Source organism: Cajanus cajan, chromosome 10 (genome assembly GCF_000230855.2).
Source record: "Cajanus cajan strain Asha chromosome 10, NIPB_CcT2T_4, whole genome shotgun sequence".
Taxonomy (NCBI): domain Eukaryota; kingdom Viridiplantae; phylum Streptophyta; class Magnoliopsida; order Fabales; family Fabaceae; genus Cajanus; species Cajanus cajan.
Window position 1 is genome coordinate 2,983,330 of NC_138526.1, and position 12,417 is coordinate 2,995,746.

Consider the following 12,417-nt stretch of genomic DNA (forward strand, 5'->3'; position numbering starts at 1 on the left):
TCGTGGTTTTATCATGTTTGCTAATTGTCATTTGAATTATGGGCTTAATTGCAAAACTAATCAAATTTCTGTTTCTGGACAGTTTGACCTTTGCTCGGTGTTTTGGCCATATCTGGAGCTACAGGACTCCGAATTGAGCAATATTAGTGGCGTTGGAAAGCTAAGAGCAAACGCTACAAATGTCTCACTAATGTGCATCTCCTAATTCGAAGCCTAAGATGGTCAAAATGGAGCCCGAAAATGACCCACGGAATCTGGAAACGTTTTGGGCCTTGTTTTGCAATGTTCAAATCAGTTTGGGCCCAATTTGACCCAAGCCTTCTAGAAGGGCAAAAGGGTAATTTAAGAAACCCTAAAAGAGAGCAGAAGACGGGGGCTAGAGACACACTCATGGGGGCTTGCTCCCACTTCCACCTTCTCTTCCGTTTTTAGTTTTTCTTAGGTTTAGTTTAGGGTTTCTTCTTCTTTCTTGTTCTTTTTTCTTTTTCCTTCATTTTCAACACTTCTTGGGACTCCTATGATGCGAATTTCTCCATGGGTTAGGAATGTAATCTTTAATTTCAGTTGTTATTCACTTTCCCCTCTTTTAATTTAGAATTTCAAGTTCAATTTGTCTTTAGTTTCATGCTTCTTGCTTTGGTTGAAATTTATTGCGATTCTAGCTTCTCATTCATGCCTTGTGGTTGTTGCTACTATTATTTTGCTACTGCACACGAATTTAATTTCAATTTTATGGCTTTAATGTTGATTAGCTTAGGGTTTAATTTACTAGCTAGTGCTATGAGTAGCTAAGTAGCTTTGGTTGGATTTCTTAATGTGGATAGCAACGTCTCTTTGAGGTTAATGGTATTGTAATATTGTTTTTGAGTTGAATTATGTTCCATAATCTCTAATTAAGTTCTTAATGAATGGTTCTTATATTTTCGCTTAGTTAATTGACGAACCATTATTAATTTCACAAGTCATATAATTGGGTTTTCGCTTAGTTAACAAGATTATGTGAATTGTGATGAGATTTATAAATAGAGAATTGAAGTGGGTTGTGTAAGTGCTTAACTGCAACTTACTTTGTTTAATTCTTAATTAATCTTCGCTTAGTTGGTTAATTAGAAGCTCGAATGTGATTTAACTCAGTAACTTGCATGTTTAGATTAATTGAGGATAAGAGGTCAAGCTATCTAGTTAAGGAATCCAACTGTTTGGTTTATTGTTTGTTACCGTTTGGTTACCATTTATTTGTTTCTTTTTCAATCAAAATCCCCCCTCTATTTTAATTTCCGTTGCTTGAATCCTATGGCTTAAATGCATTATTCCTTGAGAGAACGACCTAGGTTAACCCCTAGCTGCACTTAATTGTGTTTATTTTTTGTTGAGTTGCGACGACTCATCAGTGTGATTTTCGACAAGGCTCGCAGGCTCCAAGGCCAAACTTGGGCCAGTCGTACGTCAACCACTCCCTATGTTTAATACCATCATGCCACCGGGTGTAGGGGGAACTATTGTGTGCAAAGATTTGTGTACAATTTTTTTTTTATTCAAACAGATGCAGAATTTAAACAGGCAAACAGATATTAAAGCCAAACAAATAAAGCAAACAAAGTAAAGGGGAAAAATATTTAAATTATTATTCTTATTTTGTTAACTTCATCATTTATTTGGGCCTGACCTTCTTAAAACGTTCCCAGTGGAGTTGCCATCTGTCGCAACCCGAAAATTTTTGATCTCGCGACCTATGGTTTAGACATCCTTTTAAAAGTCTCATTAATTAAGGAATGTCCAGACATCAGACTAATCCTTAATTAATGGATTTGAAAATAGATTCATGGAGTCGCCACCAATATTTTACTTAAAACATTGGAAAAAGAAAAGGTTTTTAAAGATCCAATAATGGCCTTGATAACCAGAATTGGGTTCGGGGGTCGGTTACGTGTAGGAAAGGTATTAAGCACCCCTATAACGCCCCTCAATCAGTACCCTATGATAAGGTTAACGTGATAAAAATTAATAAATTAAATATTGAATCCTCTTTATTAATATTTATTTACATATTGAAAATTTAAATTATACGACTAACCCTAAAATATTTACATGATTGCGTTTGTTATATAAATAAAAGATACAGGTAAAGATGAGAAATAAAAGATATAGAAGAAGATTGATCGAAATACGTCTCGAACGAGCTCTATTGAATCTTCAAATAAGGAGAAGGTGCTTTATGGCAACCTTTCACACTACAATATCCCTCACAAATCTCAAGAAATACAATAGGATGGAGAGAGAGAGAGAAATTTCGAGCTCTAAGGAGTCCTGGACGAAATTTTGAGGCCCTGAGAGCTGTGCCCAAGCTGTCTATTTATAGGCATCAGAATGGGGGCTAGAACGGCCCGTTCCAGATTCGGAACGGCCCGTTCTCGATCCGAACGTTGTGTGTTAATTTTGTATATTGGAACGGCCCGTTCCAGAGGTGCGTTTAACACATAATTGCTATGCTAGAACGACTTGTTCCAAATTAAGATTTGAGGCCTTTTTTGTCACTTGGAACGACCCGTTCCAATTTGGGAACGACCCGTTCCAAATGTAGGTTTTAGCCTTTTTTTAAGAGCTTGGAACGGCCTGTTCCAATTTAGGAACGACCCATTCAAAACTAGGGTGTTAGGCGCTTTTTGTAAATTGGAACGGCCCGTTCCAGTTTTGGAACAGCCTGTTCCGGGCTACTAAAACCAGCTTATTTGGGCTTTTAGCCTTCTGATGTCACGTCCTGTTATTTCCATGCTTGGGAGCTCCATTTCTTTGATGATAGACGTCCATTTCTTTGTTTGTATGCCCCCCGGACGAAATTGGGTGTCTACAAATCTAAGATAGTTGGGGCCTAGAATTTGAATTTCAAATTTTGGGAATCATAGTTAGTTGACTTGAGAACAAGTTAACCTAACCTTGGTTAGATTAACTTGCATCACAAGCTAACAAACTCTCTGTATAGGTAGTAGCACCATTGTATTCTTCACTTTTGAAGATTAATGAGAATGAGGTTGAGCTTTCTCTCAACTTTCAAGAGTCTTTGAGATCCTCTCATAGAGTGTAGCTCCATATGCAATTTTTATCAAGGATATTTTCCTTGTGGTGAGTCACCTTCTAAGTTTTTCTTCTCCTTGAAAAGTGGCACCTTTCCATTTCAATTTTCTCCACATTTTTTTCTTCTTTTAGCTTAAACAATACACCTCATAGATGAAATATATTGGGAGAGGAAGAAGATTTGGAGAGTAATTCATTACTCTTTGAAGCTTGTTGCATCTAGAAGTATGGAGTTGTGGGTACTTTAGATGAGGGGATGGGATGACATCTGAACATATCTTTTCCATGACATAGGAATAGTTGTAATAAAAACATTCACTACAAATTTTCATATGACATGTAGGAGGTATGTTTAGTTTTAACAGTGGGTTAGCCATCTCATTCATGACAAATTGGCTAAAACTAGCTAGTAAAGAATGAAGGATGATGGAATCATGCCTAGGAAGGCAAGAGGTGACATATTGAAGGAGCCAAGAGGAGTTGGCTAGACATGAAGGTTTGGGCCAGTCAGGGCCCAATGGGCCTGATGGGCCTGGGAAGGCCCAAGTTGAACTTTTCATGAGCCATATTTTGTTATAGCTATTTTCATATGTTTTGTATACATCATGTTAGTATAGGTATCATATATTTTGGTCTTGTATTTTGGACCACATAGAGTAGCATTTTAGGTTTTAGGCTAGTTGGGCCTAATTTTGGGCTTCATGGGCCTTTAGGCTTTTGGTACCCTTATTGGGCTCATTTTCATTCTTGTAATTTTTCCTTTCCATTGTAATTGTTTGACCAATGTAATTAGGTCATTAGAATAGGAAAATACAAGGAATACTAAAGTATGCTAATTAGGTTAAACTAGGTTTAATTTGGAAGCCATTTAAGTTACATTTGAGTCACATGTTTTGCACCATTGGTGGCTGAACATGTGACACTCAAATTAACCCTAAATGACTCTCAAATCAGACCTAAATGCACCTTGGTACCTAAATTTTCGGACTTACACATGTGCACCAAAGTTTGAATTCAAATTTCAAATTTGAATTCAAACTTTAGGCGCCAATTTGTGTAGCTTTGGTTTAGGTGCCTATGTGCTTCATTTCCGTGCATACTTAAGTCCTCCCTTCACATTTTTGTATTCACTTTTGAGAATAATGAAATTTGAGAGCTTATTCAGCCAAATTTCTTCAAGAGTCACCGAATTTAGAGAGCTACACTTTTAGGAACCCTTTTAGGTTTCCTCCTCTTTGAAGTGAGCTTTCCCTTGAACCTTAAGCTTGGATGCTTCCATCCAAGGCTTAAGCCTTCTTCCAATCCGTGAATCATCCTCCATCTAGTGTTCATCATTGTGGTTTCCATCTCCTTGAAGAAGATCCGAGCAAAGGAGAAGCTAAGGAGAAATCATCTACCACTCCTCCTAACCTTTTCCATCATTTTTGGTATCAAGAGCAAGGTTCTTCTTGGAGATAAGTTCTCTTGTGTTTTGTCCGATTGTTTTGCTGTTTGTGTATTCTTGTATGTCTTCTTTGAGTTTCTATTCGGATCTAATTGTTTTGAATCAAATTTGTTCCATAGATCCATTGTTTGATTGTTCTTGATTTCTTCCACAATCAACTTGTTTAGGACCTATTAGCTTGTGCTTATTTTTGTTTCTCTTTGAGTCTCTCCATTCTTGTATGTGTCCGTGATTGGACTTCATGCATTGCATTAGATTTTGGTTTTGAATCCATGTTTTGTCTTAGAGTTTGTGTTTAGTCCTTATGTGTTTAAGAATTCCTTGAATAGCATGTTGACCTAATTTGTTTTGAGTGCATTATTCATCATTGTTGCTTTTGGTTTGCTTTCTATTGTGCCTACCTATATGTGTTTTTCCTTTTGCCTTTTTGAGTTCATAATTTGCTATTAGTTCTAGCAAATTTCTTTAGAGTTAAGTTTCCATTGTGTACTTAAGTTTTCAATTCACTTTCCTTTGAAAATTCTTAAGAAAATTTGTGTTACCTAAAATCTCAAGTGCTTAATCTTACTTCTAGTGCACTAATTTTGTGGATTCAATTTAAAAAAAAAAAATTAGAGGCTGAAAACAGAGATAAAATAGAGCCTAAAACAAAAGAAAAGTTCTAAAGTTCAAAAGAAAAGTGTGCAAAAAGAATTCAATACAAAAACCTAAAACTAGTGCACTAGTTTCCTTGTTTTCACTTGAATTTTGACCTAACTTGTAGTCTCGGTTTCTATAGCTTGGAATCATAGAAAAATTTGAAACATAAGGCAATTACCTTCTCTGGAATCTTAATTTGGATTTAGAAAAAGAAATAATTAAAAAAATATATATAAGACAATTTAAATTGAAAAAGCCGTGAGGTGTTCTTGGATAAAATTCACTTGATTCCTTGTTATTGTTTTGACTACTAATTGTTCTATACTTATCCAATTGCTTTCAATTTTTTTTAGTTTTGTTCATCTACTCTAGTACCTATCTAGGAATATTCCTAACTGAGTGCTAGCTTTTATTTGGAGTCTTAATTTTCAGTTTTACTTGTTGAACCTCTTTGTGTCTTGTCATATACACCTATTACTCTTTACTTTGGTATAAGCTTTCCAAATTGTGCTTTATTGCTTGTCTAGTTTTCTTTCATTAAATTCTCTGTGCTGGAAGTGGCCTCAAATCCTTGCTTAAGGATCAAGCATTGCTCAACAAAGAGTAGGAAAAGTTTGGACACTAAGACTACAAAATTTTGACCTAATTTAGTGACCTAGCTTTTCCTAAACTTCCTTCACTTGAGTGACCATTCCTTTCACCTTGTGAGGAGCCTCCATTAACCACTTTTGTTGTGTTCATTGTGCAGGTCCATGAGCATCTTATTTCAAGGATTAGTGGCGGATTAAAACACTTGAACAAGTGTTAGAAAAGTTGATCAACCAATCCGTCACTAATTGGGTCACAAAAACCGTCATTAATTGTTTTCTAGGCTAGTTTAAATTTTGCAATCTCTTTTGTATTTTTAAACCAATTTGTAAATATTGGAGGGAGTATTAAGAAGCTGGTCAGGTATATCTAAACCTTGGTAGCTCACTCACGTGTAGTACTAGTGGAAGTGGCTTGGAAATTTCATATGTTTCAAGCTTTCACTTAGGGCAAACCGACTAGTTGCTTAATCTTGCTTCCTTTAAGTGTTTGATCTTTAATTTGTTTACTTTTGCTGCCTTGTTTCGACTAGCTTTGTGTAGCATTTAATTGTTCACGTTTTAGATAGCTTCAAAAACAATTGTGAAAAGCATACAACATAAAAATCTGTGTGAAAATTTTTGTGGAATTGAAAATACCACAAGGGAGTTTAGTGATTTCCACTTGAAAAGGCTTGGTTATTAAGTGGCTCTTAGTAGCTCACCTCCCTTGATAGTGCAATTTGTACACTTAGACTTCCAAGTGCTATTTTTTTGTTCCTAGAAAATTACAAAAATATTTTCTTTGTGCATAGCTTATAAAAACAAAATTCTTTTGTTTAATCATGAGAAAATATTCCTCAAGTGGTAGTGATTTAAGCTCTCCAAAAAGTTTTTCACATCCTACTCAAAGGCTTAAATCACTAACACCTTGGACAAAGCAAGAAGTGTTAAAAAGAGAAAAAGAAAAGCACGACTTGCAATTTTAGAGGAAGAAATTCACATTCTTAAACAAAAGAAAGAAAAATTTTTAGCAAAAGAAAAATTGAGAAAAACAAGAGAAAAAGAAAGAAAAAAGGCATTGCTCTTAGGGAAGAGTAAGGAGGAAAATAATTCCTCTAAAGGACTTGTGAGTGAAGAGAGTTGTTCTACCACTAAAAATCATTTACAAAATACTCTCTTCATAAATAAAGATCTTAACTCTTACCCTAATCTTATCACTAGTCATGAAGTAGAGATTCAAGAACAAATTATTCTAAAGAAAAATGAATCTCAACTTCAAGATGCAGTGAAGAAGGAGGAGTGGACTACATTTAGTTTCACTTCTTGTGCTACTTCCTTGGAGGTGCCCAAGGAAGAACGCCTTCCCCTCTTTAGGACTCCTTCTACCTTAATTGTTCTAATAAAGCACCCAATTTTCGGTTTACATTGTTTAGTAGATACAACTTGTAATAATCTATATTCTATGTTTGATCTTATGGGAAGTTCTTAATCTTTTGAACTTAATACGTTTCCTTCCCTACAAGACAAATATAGCTTATATGATTGTGAGTATCTAGTAAACAATCAAATCCAAAATTGTTTAAGGCGTTTTCTAGTGGTATTTTCTTTATATTCTAGGAAAAGCCTAGGTTACCATTTAGGGTACTTTAGGCAAGATGTTGTAATTTTTAAGAAGCATTCTTTTCATTGTCTAAGTCATAGTGTCATTACATTTTTAGGATTTCATTCTAGGTTGTACTTAGAAGAGGATCCAATTTCTACTTTTAGGGAGTCTAATTTTGATAGTTTATTTTTTCTTAGGCAGATATAAGGACTCCTCTTAGGATCCATAATCCATTTTCTCATCATAAACATGTCACCTGTTATACAAGGTTTGTTGTGTATGTAGGTGATGATTCTTATTCCATGCACCCTCGTGATTTGAGGACAAATCCTTTTCAAGAGGGAGGGGATGATGGAATCATGCCTAGGAAGGCAAGAGGTGACATATTGAAGGAGCCAAGAGGAGTTGGCTAGACATGAAGGTTTGGGCCAGTCAGGGCCCAATGGGCCTGATGGGCCTGGGAAGGCCCAAGTTGAACTTTTCATGGGCCATATTTTGTTATAGCTATTTTCATATGTTTTGTATACATCATGTTAGTATAGGTATCATATATTTTGGTCTTGTATTTTGGACCACATAGAGTAGCATTTTAGGTTTTAGGCTAGTTGGGCCTAATTTTGGGCTTCATGGGCCTTTGGGCTTTTGGTACCCAATATTGGGCTCATTTTCATTCTTGTAATTTTTCCTTTCCATTGTAATTGTTTGACAAATGTAATTAGGTCATTAGAATAGGAAAATACAAGGAATACTAAAGTATGCTAATTAGGTTAAACTAGGTTTAATTTGGAAGCCATTTAAGTTACATTTGAGTCACATGTTTTGCACCATTGGTGGCTGAACATGTGACACTCAAATTAACCCTAAATGACTTTCAAATCAGACCTAAATGCACCTTGGTACCTAAATTTTCGGACTTACACATGTGCACCAAAGTTTGAATTCAAATTTCAAATTTGAATTCAAACTTTAGGCGCCAATTTGTGTAGCTTTGGTTTAGGTGCCTATGTGCTTCATTTCCGTGCATACTTAAGTCCTCCCTTCACATTTTTGTATTCACTTTTGAGAATAATGAAATTTGATCGAGAGCTTATTCAGCCAAATTTCTTCAAGAGTCACCGAATTTAGAGAGCTACACTTTTAGGAACCCTTTTAGGTTTCCTCCTCTTTGAAGTGAGCTTTCCCTTGAACCTTAAGCTTGGATGCTTCCATCCAAGGCTTAAGCCTTCTTCCAATCCGTGAATCATCCTCCATCTAGTGTTTATCATTGTGGTTTCCATCTCCTTGAAGAAGATCCGAGCAAAGGAGAAGCTAAGGAGAAATCATCTACCACTCCTCCTAACCTTTTCCATCAAAGGATCAAATCCATCAACAACTCTAAGCTCATGAGAAATCTTAGCCATTCTAGACACTCAATGTTTTCAATATTTAGAGCATATAGGGTCCTACAAGACTTCCCTCTACCATCTTGTAGTGGAATAGGGACTTGGATGTGTCAAATTTTCCTTGCCTTGTTTGCCCCTAAAAAAACATCTTGAAGGGCTCGATCATATTGAATGCCTCCATGTTCTTGTGCTATTTTTGTTGCTTTGAGATCATGGTAGCAAGAATGAGACATTCGACGTCTATGCATCATTGAGTGCTTCTTGTAAGCATCCTTATCAACCTTAGAATCAATTGGCACGAGTGGCTTTAAGAATTCGCTTATAAAAAATTTATAGCTTTCTTTCTTGTTTGAGTACAATTCTCATGTTTTATTACCAATCAAGAGAATCACTTATGTAATAATATTTTTTCCTAAAGGATTGATTGTTGTGATTATAATATATACGTGGTTATCTAAAATAATACAATCGCATATTTTAAGTATCATGACTTAAAACATAATTAAAAAGGAATTGTATTACATATGTTTCCACTATTTTACTTAAACCGATAACTCTTTACTATTGACTCGCAAAATCTTGTTGGAAGATTTTCTACTTGGCAAAGATCCATATATTTTACCTCATCCTAAGTCAACTATGGTTCAACGCCCGAAACTTGACTATGTAGGCAGTAACTTTATTTCCAATTGCATCCCATGCAACTCTTGAAATAGTTGGATAAATAACTCTTTATTATAATTTATCATATAAATTGATGTCCAACTCTTACCTCTAAATTTATAATGATTTGATACATATTCTATGATTTTACTTTTTAGAAGAATACTTTTTTTAATTATTACTAATTTAATTTTATTTAAATTGTTCTAATTGTATAATCATCAATTAATGGTACCGGTAAATGAACCAAAAGAATTTGATTATAATTCAATTTTGGCAATTATAAGCTAAAAGTTCATATTGTTCAATCATTGATAAACATTTTATTGGACAATATTTAATATAGTTACCACAAAATATACCGATTTTTTAAATCAATATTGTAATTAAGCAAGTGTTTTTTTTGAATATCAGTTTCAAGTTTCCAATCAACAACAGGTAGATCTATGGGACATACCTATTGAAATGTTTAGTTAAGTCAAATTCAATGGTTTGCAGTTAGATATTTCACCTATTGCACCTCACCAAGATTAAATAAGGTTCCCATTAGTAGAGATCTAAGCATGGTCAAGATAGGCAACTACTCAGGACCCCATTTTTAAAAGTGCATCAAAACAAAAATTTAGTCAATATAAATATTAAAATAAAATTTACATATTTAAATTATATAAAAAAATTATTATAAAAAATAAATTAATCACTAACAATTAATCAATTGATAAGTAATGTTTTCCATTTCTCAACAAAAATTTACTCACAATTTTGGGAAAATTTACCCATTATTTTAGGAAATAAATTAGTGATTATTAAATTTTAAAATAGAAAAGGGTGATATATTTCTTAGTCTGAACCTCTCAATGTTAATAAACAAAAGTCATCATGTACTTTCTCTTTCTCTTTATCTATAATCTCTTTGATTCTCTCTCTAATTGCAATTTACACTCACTAAGGTTTTTATTATTTTTTTTATATCTCTTTAGGCTACATTCTTTTATCTTATGCTACGAGGAACTAAATATCTTAGTCTAGGGTTGTGGTAGCCATGTGGGATTAAGTTAAAATCCTAATTTCTTTTGATCGTTTGTTTTGCATGTTAATTGAATAACCTTTTTTCATTTATTCCAAATTAAGGCATGACCAAACCTTTTTATTTTAATTGGTTAATTGATCAATAATTGTACTATAATTAATTAATAGACCTAAAAAGTAATTGAGATTAAAAAAGTTTGAATAACCAAATAACTAAATTAATTTGTCAACCCTTTAAATATCACAAAACTTAAATATTCTTTTAAGATTAATCCCTACATGACAAAATAAGGATTGTTGTAAAAGAAGATGTTTTCAATATGTTAGATCAAAGGACAAATTAGAATCACTCAAAAGTTGTTTTAATGATAACAAACATAAGCATTTTTGTAAAGTATAAAAAGATTAATCTCTAAGACAATAACATAAATTGCATGTCAAGACACAATAGATCAAAGCTTGTGCAAGTTCATCTATGAAACTAAACATATCATTTGTTGCAAATGAATGCTTTACTCGTCATATTTTCAACTTATACCTTAGCAAGTCAAAGAAATAAGAACTTTTATTGTATTCACAATGCATAGAAAGGGACGATGTTTACTTTTCATCAAAGAAAAGACGTGTAGATGTCTCGAAGCATACAAAGTCAGTCAAAAGTTGTTTAGGATTGACACACGCTATAGTTCATTACCTTTTGTACCCAAAAGTTGATAAGTAACATTATTGATCAGATAAAAAATGACCATTTGGGAAAACACATTAAATGCACCAATGAATACAACTTCATAGAAGATTGCAATATGAAGTACAATGAAGCAAGTTGGCGAATGAGACTCAAAAGATTTGCAACAGTCATATTCATATGTTTCTTGTATAAAGAAATGTGGACAAACTCAAAGAAGAACAAGCACAAATACTTCATTATTTATTCTTTCTTTATAAAGTTATTCTTTGTACTATATTGTTGTATCACATCTTGCTTGTAAGATGATTCTTAGTTATTTACCTAACTTAAACTTTGTGTTTTAGTTAGGAGTCTAAAGAGACTTTGTTGTTAAATGAATACTTGGTAATGAAGCGCGAAGAGACAAAGAATACTTGGATAATTTGATTGAAGAAAAAAAATCAAAGAATACTAAGGTTGAGTCAATAGTGGTAATTGTGTAAACAATACTTGTATCTATTTGAAAAATAGTGAAACTTGATCAGATTGATCAATAACTAAACATAATTTCGATGGTTGAGACGAATCAGAATAAAAATACTGTATGTTTTTGCTTTACTTCGTCTACACCATTTAGTTCTTGTATCTATTTTAATGCATATACAAAAAGTGTGTGAGATTTTTGATTGACATAATCCAATCTTTTTTATTGTGTTTGTCTTTACTCCACACAATGTATGACCAAACTTTGGGAACACTAAAATGAAATTGTTGACTTTTAATTAAAATCAATTGATTTATAATTAAATCATGAGAAAAGTGATTAAATACATTAGTGAGTCACAACCGTAGGTTTCTCTCAAACTTAAATACAACCATTTAATTACTATTGTTTTAATTTTTTATGCAAATATCCTAAACAATTGACTCACTTGGACTACACCATAATTCTGATTAGAAAGAATAACAACCGGTAATTTGGGTACAATATCTTAACGTAGTCTATTTTTACTACATGCAATAGGTTACACTTTTTTTCCTTAAACATGCTTTTAAATAGCACAATTGTGTTTCATAATTAAAAAAAAAAAGTATTTTAGCAATTCTAAGTAGTTTTAGGCAATATAACTCGCAACAGTTTCCAAAATTCATCTAAAAATGATTTCGGACAGCAACAAGATTCTTAACCTTTCAATATAATCATGTAAAATTAGGGTACTCCGATTCCGACCCGCCCCTTATTTTCCAGAAAAAGAGTAGACGTGTATGAGGCTAACAGCAAGAAATAATTCTAGATTTTCATGGTCCAAAGCTTGGCTTAAAATGGAGCTTAGGAGATTTTAGAGAAA